We start from the raw sequence: 20,306 nt of genomic DNA, 5'->3' as shown, positions 1-20,306 counted from the left end.
GAACATCCTTGGGTATTGCCCTTTTTTTGGGATTTGAATGAAAACTGACCTTTTCCAGTCCTGTGGTCACTGCTGAGTTTTCCAAATTTGCTGGCATATTGAGCGCAGCACTTTCACAGCATCATCTTTTAGTATTTGAAGTAGCTCAACTGGAATTCCATTGCCTCTACTAGCTTTATTCGTAGTAACGCTTCCTAAGGCCCACTTGACTTGACTCTCTAGGATGTCTGGCTCTAGGTGAGTGCTCACACCATTGTGATTGTTCTGGTCATTGAGACCTTTTTGTATAATTCTTCTGTGTATTTTTGCCACCTCTTCTTAAAGTCCTCTCCTTCTGTTAGGCCTATACCATTTTTGTACTTTATGTTCATCTTTGCATGAAATATTCCCTTGGTATATCTATTTTTCTTTGAGTGGTCTCTAGTCTTTTCCATTCTATTGTTTTCCTCAATTTCTTTACTCTGTTCACTTCAGATGGCTTTCTTATCTCTCCTTTCTATTATAACTCTGCATTCAGATGGAATCATCTTTCCCTTTCTCCTTTGCCTTTCACTTCTTTTCTTTTCTCAGCTATTTGTTAGGCCTCCTCAGACAACCATTTGGCCTTTGTATTTTTTTTTCTCGGAGATGATTTTGATCAAACCCTCCTGTTCAATATTAGGAACTTCTGTCCATAGTTCTTCTGGCACTGTGTCTATCAGTTCTAATCCCTTGAATCTATTTGTCACTTCCACTGTATACTCATAAGGGATTTGGTTTAGGTCATACCTGAATGGCCTACTGGTTTTCCCTAATTTCTTCCATTTAGGTCTGAATTTTGCAATAATAAGTTCATAATCTGAGCTACAGTCAGCTCCCAGTCTTGTTTTTGCTGACTGTATAGAGTTTCTCCATCTTTGGCTACAATGAATATAATCAATCTGATTTCGGTATAGACCATCTGGTGATGTCCATGTGTAGAGTCTTCTCCTGTGTTGTTGGAAGGGGGAGTTTGCTGTGACCAGTGCATTCTCTTGGCAACACTCTGTTGGCCTTTGCCCTGCTTCATTCTGTACTCCTAGGCTAAATTTGCCTGTTACTCCAGGTATCTCCTGACTTCCTTCTTTTGCATTCCAGTCCCCTATTATGAAGATGACATCTTTTTTTGTGTGTGTGTTGTTTCTAGAAGGTCTTGTAGGTCTTTATATAACTGTTCTATTTCTGTTTTTTCAGCAGTGGTAGTTGGGGCTTTGACTTGAGTTACTGTGACAATGAATGGTTTGCCTCGGAAAGGAACCAAGATCCTTCTGTCGTTTTTGAGGTCACACCAAGTACTGCATTTCGGTCCTATGATGGCTACTCCATTTCTTCTAAGGGATTCTTGCCCACAGTAGTGGATATAATGGTCTTTGAATTAAATTCTCCCATTCCTGTCCATTTTAGTTCACTGATTCCTAAAATGTCAATGTTCAGTCTTGTCATCTTCTGTTTGACCACTTCCAATTTACCTTGATTCCGGACCTAACATTCCAGGTTCCTATGCAGTACTGTTCTTTACCATATGGGACTTGCATTTCACCACCAGACATATCCACAGCTGGGTGTCGTTTCTGCTTTTGCTCAGCCTCTTTATTCCCTCTGGAGCTATCTCCAGTAGCATTTAGGACACCTACTGACCTGGGGGATTCATCTTTCAGTCATATCTTTTTTCCTTCATACTGTTCATGGGGTTCTCAAAGTATGAGACATATTAAAACATATGTGAAAAAAGGCACAGCAAGAGATCTTATAGCATTGTTTTCCAAACTTAGCTATGAATCAGATATCACAATATAAAACTCACTAATTGTAAATAACAGTTGGAATACAAAAATTTTTAAAAGGCTTTGCTCCCCCCCACACACTTTTTTCTTTTGGTTTCAGGAATTAGAGATTGTCTAGATAATATAAGTGATCCAGAGAGCTGTGGTCTCAAATCATTAGAGGAGTTATTTCCTCAGGGCAAGAATTCTGAAGAGACCTTTTTTTTTTTTTTTTCCTTCAAACTTTCTCTGAGTCTAAAGAATATTGTGACCACGTTGTCAAAAATCATCTTTATTTTTCTGTGGTCATAGTTTTATAGCCATAATTTAGACCAGATAGTGCTCAAATTGGCTCTGATAACAAGGTAGATTTGTCGCAGCAGGGATTGTCCTTCTAGGGAAGTGGGGCCTTAGTTTGATCATCCCCAGGCTATTGATTAACAGGAGAAAGTCCTGGACATAAAGGAACTTCAGTCAATTTTCCTATTCTGTGTCAATAAAGATCTGATATTTTTAGGCCATTTTTCTTTTTGTTGGATCATAGCTATAGCCTGACCAGTCATTTAAAACATTTTTTTGAAGGGGTTCCCACCTGGGGTGTGGAACCTTAGAGGAAGTGCTTCCCATTTTAGCTCGAGCAGTATACCAGATGTCTGTGGGCTCAGACCAAGCCAACCAAACCGGAACTTCACCTGTGGGGAGTCACACTCCAAATCAAACAAAAGGCCAAGAGATGCCCAGAAATCAAAAGCCAAGTGGCATAAACGCCAAATGTGACTTCCCAGTCCCACTAGACGTGCGACCAGGCAGAGTCAGTGCTAGCAGCCTCTTTTAGTTCTGACATATTTCAAGCAATTTCTTGTTGATTTCCTGCAAAGAAGTTACTCTGTTGTTTTCTTTTTATCTAAGCTTCTAGATACCAATCATAGTAAACATACCCAGCCTTTTTTGGGAGCAAAAATATCAACTATGGAATGTCAAAAGAGCTCCAATTTAACCATATTAGGTTCAGATCTCTTAGTATTATTTCCCCAATTCACCAGGCACTTGCAGATATAAGCTCCGTACATAGTATACATAAATCTAGCCAGAATTGAGTCAAAGGTTGGTGCTCTAATGCTCCTCTGTCCCTGTTTTTGAGATTCTGTTTCCCACTTTAAGTGGAATTTCAGGGATAATAACCACTAGTGAAACTGTGTGGTGGGCCTGTGTGCTGGTTGCAAGCTGAACTCCTCCAGCAGTGGCCCCAGAGTCATTCGAGCCCATCTTACGTGCCTTGGACTCTCCCTCTGGTGGTCTAAGAAGACTGTGGGTGCTCAGGTTGCTGAATGGCCAGTTATTATGTGTGACCCCTGGAGGGACGAGCAAATATTTTAATTAATGAGTGATTTTCCCTATGGGACTGTCAGCAGAAGACTGTGGGGGTCTGGCTGCTCGCTGCTCAAAAGCCAATAAACAAATTGGTGGAAAGGAAAATTTGCCTTATTTCAGATCCTGGCAACTGGGGGTGTGGGTGGGTGGGAGATAGACATGTGTCCAAAGGCCACCTCCCCCCCCCCCCCCTTCCACCACAAGCAGGGGTGAGAGCTTTTATAGATGGGGGAGTGCTACATGCAGAAACAGCACCGCCGTCTCTAACAATCAGCTTCAAACTGCTCATCGATGGTTTGATCACCATCATCTTGGCTAGCTACAGTTAATCTTCAGTTCCAGGGTCCATTTGATCCTGTATGTTTGTGGTCAGTTCTCGGAATTGTGGCAGCTCATGTCCAGGATACATTCTGATCATGTAGGTAACTTCTCCCAGCTGAGGGTTCAGTATCTATGAGACAGCTCACGGGCTGTGACTCAGAATATTATTACCTGTAGTCCTTGAGAAGAAACTAAAGGTCCTTGACTATGCTTAATGGCTACATTATTGTTATTTGGCCTTCTCTGATAGTTTTCCTTTGTTATCACATGTTCTCATTTTTCTGATTACACATATTCTTTGTCTAAAGTTTTCCACAGATAAAAGGCTGGCAGAGGACATGGTAGGCGGCAGCGAGGACCATAGTCTGCTCCATTTCAGGATACTGCCCGTGTGAGGACTAGACCTCCAGCACTCTCGTAAATATCTCAGTCACCTGAGAAATCCATAACCTCCCTGGAGGGGTCTTGTCCCTTTATTCAGAGCAAAGCTTTCATATATTCTCACTTTTCTCCCAACAAATTCTATAAGGGCAGTAGAATTGAGGAACAGTGTCGGATCAGCCTCTTACCTAACCACTCAGCCAAGACCACTCAGTCCCCAGCAACGGAGGAACCTCACCATCTTTCAGCCAATCCTCGGGTATTCCTCCATTTTTTCAGTTGAGCTCCGCCCCCCACCCATACCTTTCCACTGGGTGGGTATCCCTGGCATCTTTCAGGCAGCCCCCCACCCAGTATCTTTCACCTGGGTGGGAATTTCTCGGTATCTTTCAGTCGAGCCCCACTCAGTTTCTAGACCATGACTGGGTATGCCCCGGATATTTCACCCCCCACCCCTGGCATCTTTCCAGTTGGGAAGGGGCAGGTAAACTGCACCACATAAAACTCAGAATCACAATCAATCTGGAGATTTGCGAACCAGGAGAGACTTACCCAAATTCCTCTGCACTCCCCGAGGAGGAAGCTGGGTGCACGAGGCTGCTGCTGGTCCCAAAGCTCCGGGTCCTTGTGGATTTCAGGCCAAGGAAGGACATCCATTCTGGGTTGCTTCGTCGGTTGCCATCACTGTGGAGTGAAACAGACGCACAACTTGAGAGAGGTGAGTTAGGTTTTATTTGGGGCAAAATGAGGTCTGCAGCCTGGGAGGCAGCATCTCAGAGAGCTCTGGGAGACTGCCCCAAAGAGGGAGTGGGGAAGGTCAGTATATAAGATTTTGGTGAAGGGGGAGTTCAGGACAGTTAAGTGCTCATTTTACAGAAGGTTTTCTGCTGCTCAAGAGGACCTGACGTCATCATGAAGGGATGCAGTGCTGTTAGATATGAGGAGAAGCAAGGATTTGTTTTTGTTGTTCAGTTGCTCAGTCATGTCTGACTCTTTGGGACCCCATGGACTGCAGCACAACAGGCTTCCCTGTTCATCACTATCTCCGATAATTTGCTCAAACTCGTTTCCACTGAATCGGTGCTGACGTCCAGCCAACTCATCCTCTGTTGTTCCCTTCTTCTCCTGCCTTCAATCTTGCCCAGCGTCAGCCTCTTTTCCAATGAGTCAGCTCTTCACATCAGGCGGCCAAAGTTTTGGAGCTTCAGCAACAGTCCTTCCAATGTACATTCAGGGCTGATTTTCTTTAGGATTGACTGGTTTGATGATCTTGCTGTCTAAAGGACTCTCAACTGTCTTCTCCAGCATCACAGTTCAAAAACCTCAATTCTTTGGCACCTACCCTTCTTTATAGTACAACTCTCACATCCATAAGTGACTACTGGAAATATCATAGCTTGCAGTATACAGACTTTTCTTGGCGAAGTGATGTCTCTGCTTTTCAATATGCTGTCTAAGTTTGTCAAAGGTTTTCTTCCAAGGAGAAAGCGTCTTTTAATTTCATACCTGCAGTCACCATCCACAGTGATTTTGGAGCCCAAGAAAATAAAGTCTGTTATTGTTTTCATTCCCCCCTCCGCCCCCACTCCCCTGTCTATTTTCCATGAAGTGATGGGACTAGATGCCCGTATATTAGTTTTCTGATTGTTCAGTTTTAAGCCAACATTTCTACTCTTGTCTTTCACCTTCATCAAGACGTTCTTTAGTTCCTCTTCATTTTCTGCCATAAGGGTGGTATCATCTGCATATCTGATGTTATTAATATTTCTCCTGGCAATCTTTTTTTAATTTTTTTATTTTTCAGTGGGTTTTGTCATACATTGATATGAATCAGCCATAGAGTTACACGTATTCCCCATCCCGGTCCCCCATCCTGGCAATCTTGATTCCAGTCTGAGCTTCATCTGGCCAGGCAGTTCACATGATGTACTCTGCATAGAGGTTAAATAAACAAGGTGACAATATACAGCCTTGACATACTCCTTTTCCAATTTGGAACCAGTTCCACACCATTTGTAACTGTTGCTTCTTGACTTGCACATCCATTTCTCATGAGGCAGGTAAGATAGTCTGGTATTCCCATCTCTTTAAGAATTTTCCACAGATTTTTTTGTGATCCACACAGTCAATAGCTTTAGCATAGTCAATGAAGCAGAAGTAGATGTTTTTCTGTATTCCCTTGCTTTTTCTATGATCCAGCAGACGTTGGCAAGTTGCTCTCTGGTTCCTCTGCCTTTTCTAAATCCAGCTTGTACACCTGGGAGTTCTTGGTTCACATATTGTTGAAGCCTAGCTTGAAGAACTTGGAGCATTACCTTGCTAGCATGTGAAATGAACGTGATAGTTTGCACATTCTTTGGCTTTGCCCTTCTTTGGGATTGGAATGAAAACTGACTTTTTCTAGTCCTGTGGTCACTGCTGAGTTTTCCAGTGTTGCTGGCATACTGAGTGCAGCACTTTAACAGCATCATCTTTCAGGACTTGAAATAACTCAGCTGGAATTCTGTCACCTCCACTAGCTTTGTTCATAGTAATGCTTCCTAATCCTGCTTGATGTCACACTCCAGGATATCTGCAGTCACCATTTGCAGTGATTTTGGAGCCTAAGAAAATAAAGTCTCTCACCATTTCCATTGTTTCCCCATCTATTTGCCATCAAGATGGGACTGGATACCATGATCTTAATTTTTTTGAATATTGAGTTTTAAACCAGCTTTTCCAGTCTCCTTTGCTCCTTCACCAAAAGGCTCTTTAGTTTCTCTTCACTTTCTGCCATTAGGTGGTGTCATCTGCATATCTGAGGTTATTGATATTTCTCCCGGCAATCTTGATTCCAGCTTGATCTTCAGAAGCCTGGAATTTTGCATGATGTACTTTGCATATAAGTTAAATAGCAGGTGACAATATACAGCCTTGATGTACTCCTTTCCCAATGTGGAACCAGTCTGTTGTTCCATGTCCAGTTCCAGGTATTGCTTCTTGACCTGCATACAGATTTCTCAGAAGGCAGGTAAGGCGGTCTGGTATTTCCGCCCCTTTAATAACTTTCCAAAGTTTGTTGTAATCCACACAGTCAGAGGCTTTAGCACAGTCAATGAAGCAGAAGTAGATGTTTTTCTGGAATTCTCTTCCTTTTCCTATGATCTAACAGATGTTGCCAATTTGATCTCTGGTTTCTCTGCCTTTTCTAAATCCAGCTTGTACATCTTGAAGTTCTCAATTCACATACTGTTGAAGCTTTGTTTGAAGGCTTTTGAGCATTACCTTGCTAGCATGTGAATTGAGTGCAATTGTGCAGTAGTTTAAACATTCTTTGACATATCCCTTTTTGGGATTGGAATGAAAACTGACTTTTTCCAGTCCTGTGGTCACTGCTGATGTTTTCAATGTTGCTGGCATATTGAGTGCAGCACTTTCACAGCATCATCTTTTAGGATTTGAAATAGCTCAGCTGGAATTCCATCACCTCCACTAGCTTTGTTCATAGTAATGCTTCCTAAGGCCCACTTGACTTCACACTCCAGGATGTCTGGCTCTAGGTGAGTGATCACACCATTGTGGTTATCCAGGTCATTAAGATCTTATTTGTATAGTTCTGTGTATTCTTAATACTGCTTCTTAATCTCTTCTGCTTCTATTAGGTCCATACTGTTTCTGTCCTTTATTATACCCATCTTTGCATGAAATGTTCCCTTGGTATCTTTAATTTCCTTGAAGAGATCTCCAGTCTTTCCCATTCTATTGTTTTCCTCTATTTCTTTGTATTGTTTACATAAGAAAGCTTTCTTATCTCTCCTTGTTTTTCTCTGGAACTCTGCATTCAGACGGGTATATCTTTCCTTTTCTCCTTTGCGTTTCACTTCTTTCCTCAGCTATTTATAAGGCCTCCTCAGACAACCATTTTGCGTTTTTGCACTTCTTTTTCTTGGGGATGGTTTTGATCACCACCTCCTGTCCAATGTTACGAACCTCTGTCCATAGTTCTTCTGGCACCTGTCTGTCAGATCTAATCCCTTGAATCTATTTGTCACTTCACTATATAATTGTAGCTGATGTGATTTAGGTCATGCCTGAATGGCCTAGTGGTTTCCCCTACTTTCTTCAATTTAAGTCTGAATTTTGCAATAAGGAGTTCTTGATCTGAGCCACTGTCAACTCCTGGTCTTGTTTTGCTGACTGTATATTGCTTCTCCTTCTTTGGCTGCAAAGAATACAATCAATCTGACTTTGCTATTGACCATCTGGTGATGTCCATGTGTAGAGTCTTCTCTTGTGTTGCTGAAAGAGGGTGTTTGCTGTGACCAGTGCCTTCTCTTGGCAACGCTGTTAGCCTTTGCTTCATTCTGTACTCCAAGCCCAAACTTCCCTGTTACTCCGGCTATCTTTTGACTTTCTTCTTTTGCATTCCAGTTCCTATGATGAAAGGACATCTTTTTTGGTGTTTGTTCTAGAAGGTCTTTAGGCCTTCATATAATTGTTCAACTTCAACTTCTTCTGTATGAGTAGTTGGGGCATGCACTTCGATTACTGTGATATTGAATGGTTTGCCTTGAATACGAACCGAGATCATTCTGTTGTTTTTGAGATTGCACCCAAGTATTGCATTTCAGACTCTCATTGACTATGAGGGCTATTCCATTTCTTCTAAAGGATTTTTGCCAAAGGTAGTAGATATAATGGTTATCTGAATTAAATTTGCCCATTCCCATCCTTTTTAGTTCAGTGATTCCTAAAATGTCAATGTTCACTTTTGCTATCTCCTGTTTTCACCACTTCCAATTTACATTGATTTATGGACCTAACATTCCGGTTACTACCCAATATTGTTCTTTTAGCACTGGGCTTTACTCCCCACCAGAGACATCCACTCGTGGGTATCGGTTCTGCTTTGGCTCAGCCTCCTCATTCCTTCTGGAGCAACTTCTCTGCTCTTCTCCAGTAGCATATTGAATACCTACCAACCTGGGGGGCTCTTTCACTGTCATATCCTTTTGCCTTTTCATCCTGTTCATGGGGTTCTCAAGGTAAGAATGCTGAAGCGGTTTTCCATTCTCTTCTCCAGGGGACCACGTTTTGTGAGAACTCTTCCACCATGACCCATCTGTCTTGGGTGGCCCTACATGGCATGGCTCAGAGTTTCATTAAGTTACACAAAGCTGCGATCCATGTGATCATTTTGGTTAGTGTAGCAAAGATGGCAGAGTAGAAGGACGCGAGCTCATCCTTTCCTGTGAGGGTTTGGGAGTCTCTGGTGGAGGTGCCCGTCGACAGTGGCCTGCCGTGGGGTCAGAGACCCTGACGGCAGCGGTCCTGGGAGGCGCAGACTGCGGCTTGAGTCCTTTTGGAGGCGGTTGCCATGACCCAAGTTAGAGTGATCGCCTGGAAAGGTGTGTGGTGCGCTGATCAGCAGAGGTCCTCTTCGCGGAGAGGGGTAGAGATGAGAAACCTGTGGGGCATCCCTGCCTTCGGGGTTCTGCTTTCCATCACTGAAGCCGCCACTAAGTGACTGAAGCTTTCCAAGGGCCCAATTACGGCTTCTCCCTGGTGGACAGGCAGAAGTCCTAACGTTCACCACGACACTTTAGTTACTTTCAAAGTGTGCCCTAATCACATAGACACTGTGCAGAGAGCCTGACCAGGTGACTTTCCCTGTGGAGGGCGTTCTCCGTGGAAGTGGGCTTTTCTCGGGGGAAGAGAGAGGGGACCAAGCCGAAATGAGGGCAGGAGATCCTCAGCCTCCCGGGGACAGCAGCGCATTTTGGATTTCTTCTCTTTGGCTCAAAGGTGGCAGAATGGTGGGACATGGCTCAGACAGACGGGCTGGCTTTGGCCCTGGGCAGGCCATGGTGTGTGACCCCAGGCCCTGTAGCATCCCCTGAGGCTGAGTGATTCGTCAGAAATTTAGAGCAATGGAATAACCGGACAGAAAAAAGGAACTGTGTGTCATTCACGTGGCTGTTTCCTTACAAATGGGAAAGCCACACCGTCTCCTTTGGTCAGTTCTAGAGTTTTCCTAGGAAGGGTGTTGTTATTGGCTTAAAACAATGGAAATTGTCTCATGGTTCTGCAGTCTGGAAGTCTGAAATCAAGGTGTGGGTAGGCCACGCTCCCTCTGAAACCTGGAGTGGCATCCTCTCTGGCCTCTTCCTAGTTTGGGGGTGGGGGGCTTGCTAGTCACCTCTGATGTTCCTTGCGGTGTAAATCCAATCCTCTGTTGTTCTAAGCTCCCCCTGTGATACTTTGTCACTGCAGCCCCACGAGGCCAGGACACCTCCTGAGGGCAGTGGGAAGCGAGGAAAGGATGTTCAGAAGCGGAGGGACTGGTTCTCTGATCTGGAGAGTGTCAGAGAGCTACCAGGAGTGACTTAATACATCTACAGACTGCAGTGTGATTGTGACCCTAGCACTAGTGAATGCCTCCATCGTGTTGGGAAGATCCCCTGGAGGAGCGCATCACAACCCATGTCAGTTTTCTTGCCTGGGGAACCTTCGCATGGACAGAGGAGCCTGGCGGGCTACAGTCCATGGGGTCACAAAGAATAGGATGAGACCGAGTAGCTAAACAACAACAATGTTGAAGTGTATCACATAGTGTTGTCTGTCATCTTTCCGCTCTGCATTCGATTTCTGGGTCTTCCTTATCTACTGGTTGCAAGTTTGTGCTCCCTCAACCACGTCTCCCCAAATCCCACCCTCCCCAGCCCCTGGTAACCACCATTCTACTCTCTGTTATTATGAGTTTGGTTTTTAAGATTCCACATATAGATGAGATCATACAGTATTTGTCTTTGTCTGTCTGACTTAGCTCACATAATATCATCCCTTCAATGGCCATGCATGTTGGTGGCAAATGGTAGGATATTCTCCTTTCTCTTGAGCAAATAATATTCCATTGTACATACATATCCCATGCTCCTTATCCATTCAACCTCTCCGACTCTGATTTTCCTGGGCAAGAATTCCCTGTGATCTTACTAAGAAGAGAAGTTTCTGTGGTTTCCAATTCCTAAAATGAAATCTGTTTCCTTCCTCTCCTCTGAATTCCCTTGCTCACTCTTCCTGTGGTTGCCTTTACTTTTACTGTCCTATCTTCTTTTCCTTAATTGTCAATCTTTACTCAGTTAAAAGACTAAAGAATTGGATGGAGTTGGTCCCTGACCTTGGTCCGGTGCAGCCTTGCAAGAGAGGAGGGGCTGGCGATGAGACAGGCAGGATCAGGGCATTGCCGTGACCGCTGGAACCGTCTGAGTCTCCAGGGTCCCTGCCTGAGTAGCTGTGGATTACAGTTTATAACTGTCACTTAGGACGAATGCGGCTCTGGTGATGAATATGTTTTGGAGGGGAAACAAACAGGGGATGATTGATTTGTTACTGAAAAATAAAACTAGATTCCAGCAGAGAAGAAGAGAAAGATGTCAGAATAATTTAACAGGGTGGTGAAGGAAAATCACAAGACACACGACTTAGTAGTATCTCCGATCATCATCAGAAAGGAGAATCAACAGGTCCTTGTTAGAAATTTTCAGACAGAGCTGACTTGGGCTTCCAGGCTCTCCTGGGTTCCTGAGATCCTTGTGAAAAGGTCTGCCAGAATCAGATTTACCTCCTTCACTGGGGGCAGGGGTCGGGGTGGGGGATAATGTTCCCCACCTTTTCCAAAATTAAAAAAAAACAAAACAAAACATGATTCCTTTGTGGCACTTCCCCCACCTGAGATATTAGTGGAGGTTGTTCTGCCCACTTCTCTACCCCATAACAAAGTCTTTTCGAGGAAGAGCTGAAATGCAAAGTCATCTGAAACAAGATAAACATTTCTAATTTGGACTTGTCCTCTAGAGGTGATCTTTCAGAAGGCTCCAGGGCCTTTGATAAATTACCTCTCTGGTTCTAATTCCAGGACTGATTGGAAGGGAGATTGAGAAAAAAAGTGTTGAGAGAAGAGGAATTTGGAGAAATCTTCCTTTGTCAAGGCCAAGACTGCCAACCTTTCTGAGTGAGGGACTGGCTTGCTCAGCCTGCCCTCTGGGGGTGCGTCCCGGGTGGAGGCCAAGGGGGCGGGGGCCCCTCCTTGGAAAGCATGGAGTGTTTAAGTCCCACGGCCCTGAGGTCATTTCCACTTGACCCCTTCTGTGATATCCACCCTCTGGCATCTGACTTCACTTCTAAACCTTAGCTACTGCTTTATAAAATGAGAGTAATCATAGCATCTGCTTCCCTAGTGGCTCAGCGGTAAAAAAAAAAAGAAAAAAGAAAAAAACCTGCCTGACAATGCAGGAGATGTGAGCTTGATCCCTGGGTTGGGAAGATCCCCTGGAGAAGGAAATGGCAACCCACTCCAGTATTCTTGCCTGGGAAATCCCATGGACAGAGGAGCCTGGCGGGCTACAGTCCATGGGCTCTCAGAGAGTCAGATACGACTGAGCAACTAAACAAGAAGACAACAGTTGTAGCGTCTACTTCACAGGCTTATAAATACTTAAAAAAAATTTCACAGAAAGCATTTGAAATAAATAAAAATTAAAAAAAAAAAAAAAAAAAAGAAAGCATTTGGCTCCGTGCATGGTCAGAGGAGCCCGGTGGACAGAGGACAGTCCATAGGGTCGCAAAGAGGCTGATAGGCCTGAGCACACGTGCACAGAACCTGCAAGGTATAAACTTTTAGTGAAGCGCATCCAGTGTGTTTAATGAGGCCCCGTGCAGAGGCCCCAGGACCCAATGAGTCTTACCGGGTCTTCCTCTGTTGCTGGACATTTTGGCCTCGGCGAGTAGCTCAGCTCTCACCCCCGTGAGCATAGGGCTGACAGAGCTCCGGAGACCCCCTTTCTGGAGGCCCACAGAGGGGATGCTCCCTGCCTGGAGGCAGAGGCGCTGCAGGGCCTGCTCCATGCGCTGGGGGTGTGCTGGGGGCCGCCTCCCCGCAACGTTAATCAGGCCGCCCAGGCTTCTCCCCCAGCGCGCTGTATCTGTCTTCACTGAAGCATGCTCTCTCGGTAATTTCATTGTGGGGTTTTCCATTAAAAAGTTTGATTAATTCCATAAATATTAAAATAAGACAGATAATTAGAATCCAGGTACTCACTGTTACACGAAAGCGGTCAAGTCGGCACTAAATTATTATTATTAATAATAAGCGCTCGCGCAGCCCTGGTGATAAGTGCCGAGGAGAAGAAGGGCCCACAGCCGCCGTTATTAACACCATTCCCCGCAGGACGGTCTGAAGCAGGGGCTGCGATGCGCGCGGGGAGGAGGGGGCTGGAGGGGGGCCGTCGGGGAGGCGGGCTGTCCTCCAGCTGCGGGCGGGGGACTCAGCTGCCCACCGTTCTAGTAGTTTCCGGGCCTTCTGTCCCCGGAGAAGGGTCTCTCCCTCTCTCCTGACCCAGTCCCCCGATACAGAGGCTGTTAGCACTCCCTCCGCTCCTGAACTCACGGGATGCTGGTGGTGATGCGCAAAGAGGCGCAGGACCTGCTTGAGCACCGAAGCTAAATAATAGGTGTGTCTGAGCGTCTGTGTCCATCCCAGGACGAGTCTGAACTATGAATCATTAAGGTAGAAGGAGATGGGTGTGGGTACATCTGATCGATATCCGGCAAAGCAAGGGCGGCTGCCTGGAACGCTTGGTCCATGCCGGTCTTCTCAGGCTCCAGCCGTCATTGCCTCACTCATCATTTGATGGGGTGAATTCCCCTGGTGGGGACCTCACAGAAAAAAAAAAAAAAAAAGCCTCTTCTTGCTTTTAATCAGAGGAATAAGTCAACAAGTCAAGCGTCCAGAACCTCTTTTCCATTTTTTTTTTTTTTTTTTTAAAGGCTTCTTAGCAGCTGATTGAGGAAACGGCCTGGTCTTTCCCTATCAGGCTTGGACGCCTGGGTCTCAGGTGGGACTGTTTCACTCCCTGTTGGATGGGGCATCTCAGAACACACTCTGAGCCTAGTCTTCAGCGCTGAACAGGTGTCACCACAGTGAAGTGCCAGGCCCAAGCTTAACAGAGATTTGTGACCTTTTTTAGAGGGCTAGGTACCCTGCGGAGTGGCTGGATGAGGAGCAGGAGAAGGGCAGAAACTTGATGAAGTTGGTGGGCAATGCAGGCGGTAGTGGGCAGCCAGGATAACCCAGTCACTCATAGAAGGAGGGGGAACATTTAGACGTAATTCCTCAAGGATCCAGGAAGCCGAGTGAGGACCAGAGGTTAGAAGTCACAAGTATTGGGACTTGCCTGGTGGTCTACTGGTTGGGACACTGAGCTTCCAGGGCAGGGGGCCTGGATTTAATCTCTGGCTGGGGAACTAAGATCCCACACGCTGCATGGTGTGCCCCCAAAACATGAATAAATAAAACAAATTTTAATAGAATTAAAAATAGGAGTTACAAATATTTGGGAGGTCGTACAAGCTAGTTGTTCCTATCCAGTGGAACTGCCCAGCGGTGGACTAGGAGACCTCATGAGGTTGAGAGTGCCTTGTCACTGGGGCATCCAAGCAGGTACCAAATGGCTGGGATGAGGAGAGGGGATCTCTGCATCTAAGGCGGTCTCTTGCAGCATAATTCAGCTGGAGTCCCATCAGCTGGCCCTGTCTTCAGAGGAGGTCTCCTTGAACCTTGGACCAAGGGCATCAGTTTCTGATTGTAGGCACAGGGGCACAGAGAACAATGTTTGCAGCCATCCTGTGTTTCTGTTTTCTGGGAAACCAGGCAAGTCAGACAAGGAAACTGACATTGACATTGAAGTCGCTCAGTCGTGTCCGACTCTGTGACCCCATGGACTGCAGCCACCAGGCTCCTCCGTCCATGGCATTTTCCAGGCAAGAGTACTGGAGTGGGGAGCCATTTCCTTCTCCAGAAGACAATCAGAAATCTCACCTCTCTTTCTCCCTTCGCACCCCTTCTCTTCCCTCCTCCTTCCTTTTATTTGCTTCTTATTTCAATGAACAAACTGTTTTAAAAGAACAGATATCTGACTCTGAAAGGGGAGGCTCTTTCACACATGGGTTTCAGTTCAGTTCAGTCGCTCAGTCGTGTCTGACTCTTTGCAACCCCATGAATCGCAGCACGCCAGGCCTCATTGTGCATCACCAACTCCTAGAGTTTACTCAAACTCATGCCCATCGAGTCGGCGATGCCATTCAGCCATCTCATCCTCTGTCGTCCCCTTCTCCTCCTGCCCCCAATCCCTCCCAGCATCAGGGTCTTTTCCAATGAGTCAACTCTTCGCATCAGGTGGCCAAAGTATTGGAGTTTCAGCTTCAGCATCAGTCCTTCCAATGAACATGCAGGACTTATCTCCTTCAGGATGGACTGGTTGGATCTCCTTGCAGTCCAAGGGACTCTCAAGAGTCTTCTCCAACACCACAGTTCAAAAGCATCAATTTTTCGGCACTCAGCTTTCTTCACAGTCCAACTCTCACATGCATACGTGACCACTGGAAAAACCATAGCCTTGACAAGACGGACCTTTGTTGGCAAAGTAATGTCTCTGCTTTTTAATATGCTGTCTAGGTTGGTTATAACTTTCCTTCCAAGGAGTAAGCGTCTTTTAATTTCATGGCTGCAGTCACCATCTGCAGTGATTTTGGAGCCCCCCAAAATAAAGTCTGACACTGTTTCCACTGTCTCCCCATCTATTTCCCATGAGGTGATGGGAAAACACATGGGTTTACATCTCTCCAATTAAAGAATTTTCAAGATTGAGTATTCTGAGAATTTGGCTTTGGAGAAAGAGGGTGGGGCAATTTGGGGGTCTGAGCTGAGGGAACAGATTTGTAAGGAGGAAAATGAAGTTCTCTTTCACGTCAGTGGTTAAGGATTTAAAAACCCACGGCTTTGGAACTCAGATCTGGCACTTGGAGCATGACAGCCTGGCCCAGGCTGAGTTTGCAGTGGTGTCACTTCTTTGCCATCAACCCTGAAGGATTCTGGTGCCTTGAGAGCTGCAGGTGTGGTGCTAAAGGCATTGTCTAGGACAGACCCTGAGCCATTAGCATGTTATTTCCCCCAAGTCAGAAAAACTGGGTGTCCTTGGTGTTTTTCTTGTTGTTCAGTTCCTCAGGCATGTCCGACTCTTTGCGACCCCATGAACTGAATCATGCCAGGCTTCAATGCCCTTCACTATCTCCCAGAGACTATTCAAACTCATGTCCATTGAATCGATGATGCCATCCAACCATCTCATCCTCTGTCACCCCCTTCTCCTTCCGCCCTCAATCTTTCCAAGCACAAGGGTCTTTTCCAGTGAGTCGGCTCTTCCCATCAGGTGGCCAAAGTATTGGAGTGTCAGCATCAGCCCTTCCAATGAATATACAGAGCTGATTTCCTTTAGGATTGACTGGCAGAGAAGGAAAGGGCAACCCCCTCCAGTATTCTTGCCTGGAGAATCCTGTGGACAGAGGAGCCTGGTGGGCTGCTGTCCATGGGGTCGTTCAGAGTCGGACAAGACTGCAGCGACTTGGCAGCAGCAGCAGCAGGAGGATTAACTGGTTTGAACTCTTTGCTGTCCAAGGGACTCTCAAGAGTCTGCTCTGGCACCAAAGTTTGAAAGCATCAATTCTTCAGGGTTCAACCTTCTTTATGATCCAACTCTCACATCTGTATATGACTACTGGAAAAACCATAGCTTTGACTTGATTAGCAAAGTGATGTCTGGGCTTTTTAATACACTGTCTAGGTTTCTCATAGCTTTCATGGCTGCAGTCACCCGTTCTCAGTGATTTTGCGGCCCCCCAAAACTGTTTATCATTGTTTTCACATTTCTGCCATCTATTTGCATGAAGTGATGGGACCAGATGCCATGATCTTAGTTTTTTGAATGTTGAGTTTTAAGGCAGCTTTTCCACTCTTCTCCTTCACCTTCATCAAGAGGCTCTTTAGTTCCTCTTCGCTTTCTGCATTAAGGGTGGTGTCATCTGCATATGTGAGGTTATGAATTTCGCCCAGCAATCTTAATTCCAGATTGAGCTTCAGCCAGCCTGGCATTTTGCAGGATGTACTTTGATTATAAGTTAAGGAAGCAGGGTGACAATTTTTAGCCTTGATGTACTCCTTTCCCAATCTGGAACCAGTCTGTTGCTCCATGTCTGGATCTAAGTGTTGCTTCTTGACCTGCATACAGGTTTCTCAGAAGGCAAGTAAGGTCATCTCATATTCTTATCTCTTTAAGAATTTTCCACAGTTTGTTGTGATCCACACAGTCAAAGGCTTAGTGTAGTCAATGAAGCAGAAGTAGATGTTTTTCTGTATTCCCTTGCTTTTTCTATGATTTAGCAGATGTTGGCAATTTGATCTCTGGTTCCTCTGCCTTTTCTAAATCCAGCTTGTACACTTGGAAGTTCTTGGTTCACATACTGTTGAAGCCTAGCTTGAAAGACTTTGAGCATTACCTTGCTAGCATGTGAAATGAGTGCAATTGTGTGGTAGTTTGAACATTCTTTGCCATTGCCCTTTGTTGGGATTGGAATGAAAACTGACCTTTTCCAGTACTGTGTGGCCACTGCTGAGTTTTCCCAATTTGCCGGCATATCGAGTGCAGCACTTTAACAGTATCACCTTTTAGATTTGAAATAGTTCAGCTGGAATTCCACACCTCCAGTAGCTTCATTTGTTGTAATGGTTCTTGAGGCCCACTTGAATTCACACTTCAGGATGTCTGCCTCTAGGTGAACAAGCACACTATCGTGGTTATCAGGGTCATTAAGACATTTTCTGTATAGTTCTTCTGTGTATTCCTGCCACCTCTTCTTAATATCTTCTGCTTCTGTTAGGTCCATACCATTTCTGTCCTTTATCGAACTCATCTTTGCATGAAATGTTCCCTTGGTATCTCTAATTTTCTTGAAGAGATCTCTAGTCTTTCCCATTCTGTTGTTTTCCTCTATTTATTTTCACTGATCACTGAGGAAGGCTTTCTTATCTCTCCCTGCTATTCTTTGGAACTCTGCATTTAGATGGGTATATCTATCCTTTTTTTCCTTTGCCTTTCGCTTCTCTTATTTTCTCAGCTATTTGGAAGGCCTCATCAGACAACTCTTTTTACTTTTTGCATTTGTGCTTCTCGAGGATGGTTTTGGTCACCGCCTCCTGTCCAATGTTAGGAACCTCCATCCATAGCTCTTCTGGCACTCTATCAGATCTACTCCCTTAAATCTATTTGTTATTTCCACTGTATAGTCAGAAGGAATTTGACTTAGCTCATACCTGAATGGCCTAAATCCCTACTTTCTTCCATCGAAGCCTGAATTTTGCAATAAGGAGTTCATGATCTGAGACACAGTCAGCTCCTGGTCTTGATTTTGCCAACTAAGACCTTGGTGTGTACCCAGCCTCAGTATCCTCACCTGTAAATAGGAACTTATAAGAATACATCCTTTATCGAGCTGTTATGAGCTTTAAGCAAGGCATGGAGAATACATGCCTTACTACAACATGCGTCCCAGAAATAAGCTCTGCGGACTTCATTTTGACTGCGATCTTGTCTCCAGGGTCATTTTAGGAGTTCTGTTAACCGCCACTAGGGGGAGCGCTGGCCCAGTTTCTGCCTCCGGGTCCCGGGGGTTTGGGGGTGGGGGGCGGGTAGGCACATTGTCCTCCCACAGAATGAATGACAACGAAGAGGAGCCGCGGGAGGAGAGGGTGGTGTTGGTGGCTGGGATGTCCTGGGGATCCCGGCACTTGCAGAACCAGCTGGCAGCCACTGAGGACTCATCTTGCAGGCATGTGGGCGGGTCTCTGGAGATGGGATTCCTCTGGGCTTTCTAAGCCTCTTCTGCCCTGTCCCTCACATCTGAACGAGTAGGGTGCTCCCAGTGGACATCTAGAGACCACAGGATGTTGCAGTGACCTCAGTCTACAGGTTTGATGTGAAACACGGGTCTCCTATGAAATATCTTTTCGGGTGAGGGCGTTTTGCAGGAAGCTTTTGGCAGGAAGTACTCTGTTCTCTGGTGGATGATGCCAAATATTAGAGTTTGGAGCTGTTGTCCACGCCGTGAATGCTCCAGGCTTTTACCTCTGCCACCCTGAGACCCAGTTTCCTGCTCCCAGGTCTGTGATGCTGGGGCTGGGACGTGGCAAGGGCCATTTCTCCTCTGCGGGCTGACTCCTGTTGTTTCAGCCTGAAGGATCAAGTTGGAGCAGGAGAGGGGAAGGAGATGAGAGAGGGGCTTCCTGTTCCCTGTTTGCTTACTGTTCTGTCATTGCTGCTCCTCCTGTCCTGGCGGCAGCTGCTGGCTTCTGTCTCCATGCCCAGAACCAGCCTCATAGCGCTTTCTCGGACGTACCAGCCAGCAGCATCAGAGGGCAGCTCAGAGGGCTGTGTCCCAGCTCCGTGGTGGAAGGCGCTCTTCCGAGGTTCTAGCTTTAAATGCACCCAGCCCTTCCCACTGTGCTCCTTGCACTGGGAATAGTATCTGTTTTCTGTTGTAATCATTTTTTGTATGATGATGTCCCGTGTTTTCTTGCCAAATTGCTTCAGTTGTGTCCGACTCTCTGCAACTCCAAGGACTGTAGCCCGCCAGGCTCCTCTGTCCATGGGATTCTCCAGGCAAGAGCACTGGAGTGGGTTGCCATGCCCTCCTCCAGGGGATCTTCCTGATCCAGGGATGGAACCCACTTCACTTAAGTCTCCTGCATTGGCAGGCGGATCCTTTATCACTAGTGCCCTACGAAGTACCCTCCCCACCCTGGTTTTTTTTTTTTTTTTTTTTTACCTCTTTCAGCTTTCCATTCCCTGTGTGACCAGTTCCCACTGTTGGAATAACTGTTCCACGGGAGCTGCTGTGGCTTTGACGCTTGTACATGGAAGCAGTTGACCCCAGGGCTCCCTGTCTGAGGTCAGGAGGAGGTGTCAGGCATGTGGAGGATTACAAAAGTGATGAGTGGATGGAACAGAGGAGGTCCTGTGGGGAGTGAAGTGCCCACAGACAGGCTCTGTTTAGTTTTGTAATTCTGTCCAGAGGTAGAGCGTGAGTAAGTGGTACAAATGCCCTAATTGGGATGCCAGGGCCAATTTTAAAGATGGCACAACTCTTATTTCCCAAACAATGGTCATTATTTTTCACGTGAAGAAAAAGATGAAAGCAAGTAAAAGAAAGAAAAGGAAGAGATGGTAATGTATCTTTACAAACAAACCTTTCTTTTCTTTCTTCTCAGTATCATTATCAATTCAGTTGCTCAGTCATGTCTGACTCTTTGTGACCCCATGGACTGCAGCAAACCAGGCCTCCTGGTCCATCACCAACTTTTGAAGTTTACTCAACCTCATGTCCACTGAGTTGGTGATGCCATCCAACCATCTCATCCTCTGTCATCCCCTTCTCCTCCTGCCCTCAATCTTTCCCATCATCAGGGTCTTTTCCAATGAGCCGGCTGTTGGCATCATGTGGCTAAAGAATCGGAGCTTCAGCATCAGTCCTTCCAATGAACATTCAGGATTGATTTCCTTTAGGATGAACTGGTTGGATTTC

This window comes from Muntiacus reevesi, chromosome 10, assembly GCF_963930625.1.
Source record: "Muntiacus reevesi chromosome 10, mMunRee1.1, whole genome shotgun sequence".
In the NCBI taxonomy this organism is placed as follows: Eukaryota; Metazoa; Chordata; class Mammalia; order Artiodactyla; family Cervidae; genus Muntiacus; species Muntiacus reevesi.
The sequence above is the reverse complement of the archived record's forward strand: the minus strand, read 5'-3'. Positions refer to the sequence as shown.